General features: G+C 30.6%; 1 protein-coding gene across 1 annotated transcript in view; it reads right to left on the reverse strand.

Annotated features, from left to right (window-relative positions):
- The window catches only part of LOC108693744 (dipeptidyl aminopeptidase-like protein 6), a gene marked incomplete at its 3' end in the record, with an annotated part of 639,532 nt that overhangs the window by 549,973 nt on the left and 84,033 nt on the right, over nucleotides 1-5,526 (reverse strand). The gene's annotated exons all lie outside the window — the stretch shown is intronic.

Here is a 5,526-nt window from a genome sequence, read left to right on the forward strand (position 1 = left end):
ATATATATATATATATATATATACGTTTTAAATAGAACGATTTAAATAGAACATTTAAAAATTTATTTTGAAATTCCAGATAAAGCTGGACCCTCTTCTCAAAGCCCATTGCGACACGTAAGTCTCGCCATAATCCGATACACGTGATTGTAAGATTACGCAGTCAGTCTCCTACGCGCAAGGAATATGTAATAAACGGTTTACCTTACTAGCATGTTGAAACGCATATTGTAGTACCGCCTCTCAAATTGATAGATCGGTTAATACAGTTTGCAATAGTGAAATGATGTAACATTTCGCACGCCGATCGTTCCATCATCCCGTTGCCATATAATTACGAGAAGTAATTGCAGTAAGAATTAATTGAATGACTCATCCTACATAATGAAATGGAACAATTGTCTTTAACGACTATACCTTGGTCATAACGTTCTGTCATAAAAAAAAAAACACACGTGCAAAAACACACATTGTGTGTGGAACAAAAGATACATCAGGCATAAATGCTTCTCCTCGCGTACTGCCACAACGAGACAAAATTGCTACATACTTAAAATTTAATACATTTACGACCATTATTCGCGGAATATAAACAGTTTACGTTCAAAGTAAAAGTTGTTCGTAGAGAAAGAAGTAAATACAATGATTAATGAGAGTGTAGTAACAATAATCTACCTTGAAGTGTGCATGGACCTTATTGCAGGACGCGTTATAGCATATTTTTAAAATGTTTTTAAAAATAAACATGACTAATTCATAAATAATTTTTACAAAAACTATAAAATTCTCCTTAATATTGCATTTTATTATATTCATATATGTAATATTTGTAATAAAGAAAATTTAAATGTAACGATACTCACAATCAGCTGAGAGATTCATTTGTCTTTAATTAAAGAGAGAGAGAAAGAGAGAGAGAGAGAGAGAGAGAGAGAGAGAGAGAGAGAAACATTAAACGCGCAACTCAAACAAAGAGCAGCAAAGTAAAGGTAACTTCGGAATGGTAACTTAAATCGCGCCCATGCAATGAGAAACTGACGCAAAAATAAAAACGCGCATAGAAAAAAACTTTGCTGTATTGCTTCATTGTGTATACACTAGAGACTGAATAGTTCGTTACGTGTAATACGTACTCCTTGTTGCGGTGCGCTGCTTCTTATGCGCCGTAAAAAGAGGTATAAACAGCTAGCATTGTTCTTACCTTACTAGGGCGAGTTGCACCGTTCTAGAATGCAGACTGTAAGAAACACTACTCAAGCAGAAAAAAAATTGAATAATTTTTTCACACGTGAATATTTTTATCTTCCGATAATTTCATTAATCACTCAATAAGTTATTTTTAGATTATCAAAATTATTGAAATTTAAAAAATTTTAGATATTAAAATTTAAAATATTTCAATTTTATTTAGCATGGATACAATGCTGCATTGGCATCATTTTGTATACTTTCAATACATAAGTCTTGATATTTAATTTTTATAGATTCGTGTGATATTAATACAAAATTAATGATGATATTTTATTATTTTTCTTCAGCGAAAGGATTACTGTCTTAATCGGAAGACTAATATACTTTTTTGCAAAATAAAAATTGATAATTAACTTATCGTTTGCAATTTATATTTCCTCTGCCTGCAACTTGTTTCTTTACTGTTCTATGCTTTTAAAAAATGTGAAAAAATTTAGAATTATTTTTCGATATTTCTAATTATATAATATATAAAAGTTTTTTAACAAGATATCTTAGGAGGAAAAACTACATAATAGATTCCGTCATCCCCTTTATTTCGTAGAAATTTGTAAGTAAAATTTCGCTTGTGTGCCAAAAAAGACTTAAATTGTAGATGGAAAGTTAAATGAATCTTAGGTCGATTTTGCCAATTCGTGCAAGTTTCTATATCTGAAACAAATATTCTTATAGCATCACTTCGCGAGCGTGATATTGCAACTGAGAAAAAGTAAAGAAACTACTTTGTAGTACATCGAACCGTCGTGAATCCCGTATTTATTTCTCAAAAGTTCGCACGCAGTAACGTCATCTCCCTTGCTCGTCCCTGTACCTTTTTATGCTTAAAGTTTTTCTTGCCTGCCATGGTAAGCGATACGTTCGGAATAAGAAGGAGGTCGATAAAAACCGTCGAACGTTTTATAACGTGCAAGACAAACGATATAGTCACAATGTACATCGTTGCAGTTATCGACATGAGGAGAAATATGGAAAACTACTTTAAAAAAACGTATTGATCCCTCTTTCAAAAAAGTCAGTCATTCTTATATTTCAAAATACAATAAAGAGACTGAAATAAATCATAATTTCCTACGATATTTCATCATTGCATTTAAAATGTTATTGAGAAATTAAACACTTTAATTAAATTAAAATGCCAATGTAGCATTAAATATCATCATAATTTAAAACATAATAAAATATTAAATATAATATTTGATTGAAATTTTCATCGTACTTTCCTATTTGCAATTTTGCATGTTTATAAATGATTTAAAAATTATTATTAATATTTATTCACATTTGATAAGAACTTATTTTTACTACCTATAGTGTTATTAGAATAATTAAGGAAATAAAACATCATTGCGAATTCAAAGCTTTCTTACAACATACGTATTATTTTTTTTATCGTACAAGTTCATATTGTACTGATAGTGTAATTATTGTCTTCATAAGTTGTTTTCTATGACATAAAGAACTATAAGTAGACAACTATAAGCGAATAAGTGCATCGTAAACAAAACTGAATTTCGCGTACACCTGCATTTTCCCTACTTGCCATTCTTTGACGCATCGTGAAAAAAATCTAGCACTTGCTATTTTATGGTTGACTATTAAATATTTATGACGTGTCAGGATGTGCAGTTATAGAAAAGATAAGTTGTTAACAGAGAAAATAAAATCGAATAAAATTTTTTCTCTGTGCTAATATTTTAATTTGACAGCGAGAAAAACAATTTAATTTTTATCTAATGTATATCCAATTTATGGAAATTTATTATATTGTAATAATGTAATTTAGTGTGGAATGTAAATTCTAGAGAAAAACTAGTTAAGTATCAATAAGATACATAATGTAAAATTAAAATGTTTATTTTAATTTTACTTTGCAATGTAATTTTCCCTAATTATATAAAGGGGAGAATGGCCTAAATCGGAACATGTTCCAAATAAGATTTCTTTAATTTAAATGAATGCGGTTAAGCAGATTTGCATATTTATAATATAAAGTCTTCATAGGATTGAACATGTGACAGCAGTTTGACAGTTCTCTGTTCATAACATTCATAGAATAGACGCAAATGTATTTTTAGCAAAATGCGAAAATTAATTAAAAAAAAAACCCTTGTAAATCATTATTTAAAAGGTGTTAAAAATTTGAAAGGCAATTTAAGATAATTAAAAAGTATAGAATTCAATAATATCGAGCATTTTGTAATCATTGTTGCGGTTTACTGTAAAATTTATTCCAAAGTTCGACTCGTGTTTAAATCGGACAGTAAATAACTTATAGATTGTATTACTGATTGTAATACTGGTGTTCGGCCGATCAGATCTGGTCCAAGAAATTAAAATATCACGATAAAATATCACGAGTCATCAAATATCAGACTCATTGTCAGATCAAACGAGTTTTATTGATTTTAATTCTAATAATATAAATAATTGTCAGTAATTTTTTTTTCTGAATAAAATTTTTATCTTTGTTAAATTGCTCATTTTTGTTTAATATCAACAAAAATACATTAAAATATTTTAAAATTCTATTTAAAAGTCCATAAAATAGGAGTGTCCGATTTGGACTAGAGGATGGTCCGATTTAGAATCAATAGTTCCAAATCAGAAAAAGTGCTTTTATATTTTCCATTATAATTCAACACTGAAGTAAAAATGAAGAGATTAAGTAATCTTTCCAACGGCACCTTCGGTTTTACGGACTTTTATCGGACTTTAATTACGCCTTATAAACAGCAAAAACTGCAAATGGGTCCGATTTACCCCACTCTCCCCTATCATTAAAAAAGAGTGTTTTTCTGAATTCATAAAGCTTTCCTGAATTCAAACACTTTTTAAACATCATGCCAATAGAACTTTAATTAAAAACGTAAAGAAAGTACCACAAATGCATAATATGTACATTCGTTTTTCATTAGGTTTTCATTATGAGAATAAAATCGACGTAGTGTTCACGATGTATTTCGACGCCAATTCTTTTCACAAAAGCGCAGTGTACACTCTAAGCACGCTTATTTGTCTTTCGTAAAGCACTGAGGCTGCTCTTTGTGTTTCGTTTGCATAGACATGGGAGCAAAACGACGCAGCGACGCCACGCAGTGAAGGAGTTACGTCTATTATTTATACTGCCACCAGGAATCTGTGGAAACCGAACAAACATACAAGTGATATACCCACTGGCCTCGACCCAATGGACGCGCATGCCAATTTCGTAATGCGTATTATCCGCAGAACCCCTCACTGGCATACCGTGAGAACCCAGGACAACACGAGAATCGAACCACGAAAAGGAAATCTCTAAATCTTACGACGGCGACGTATCGGTGAATGTACAACCGAATTTATCCTGTTAGACATATATTACGGACAGTAATATTTCTTTCTAATAGACGTAACACTTCCTTCGCTAATATCTCAATCCGTCGCAATTAATCCTTTGATGTCACTGTAAGTATAATAATATACCTAGCTATTTCTTTTACTTCATACTATAACCTTTTATTAATAAAAATATATATTTGCTTATTATTTTTATTATATTATCTGGCGTTTTGATTTTAAAAAATTCAGACTTGAACTATTGCTGACGTTTTCTTTAAACTCTAATACATTTGTAATTGAAAATAGAGAATATGTATTGTTTAGATAAATTTTACCCTAAATTGATTTAAGGAGAAAGACTAAACCTTTTTGATTAATTAAAATTACCTCCAACAATTACAAACTTTTTTTAATTCGCTAAAACTCTATTTTAAAATGTAAATGTTTAAAAAATTTAAATCTTAAATATTACAGTTATCATAAATTACAGTTTTAAAGAAACATAGATGATCAAATGGAAAAGATACAGTTTCACGAGAGTCGCATAGAAGTAGAACCATTGCAAATGTGTTTAATGGGCAAACATTCCTATAGTGACTGGCTATCACTTGCTTTAAATCGCTCTAGAAATGCACTCTGAGAAGAAGGCTTTCCATGAAAAGATATCGCAGCTTTTATCTTCTTGAACGTGCACGTAAACAACCAAACCCATCATAGCGCATATCTGCATCGCTCGCATTATGTATCGGGCATACATATAGACTACATGTTTACATTGTATACGCGCCTTAAGCAGTATACTAGCGAGTATACGAACGTGGTATCAGTTGGGCTGTATCAACAAGGAAATCCGTGTATTCAGTCGATATTTGCTAATACCTCGCACGAACATTGCTTTGTTAACGTTCACTGATGTATATGTAATTGAACTGGCAGTTATATATATATATATATATA

This window comes from Atta colombica, unplaced genomic scaffold (genome assembly GCF_001594045.1).
Source record: "Atta colombica isolate Treedump-2 unplaced genomic scaffold, Acol1.0 scaffold11, whole genome shotgun sequence".
NCBI classification, from domain to species: domain Eukaryota; kingdom Metazoa; phylum Arthropoda; class Insecta; order Hymenoptera; family Formicidae; genus Atta; species Atta colombica.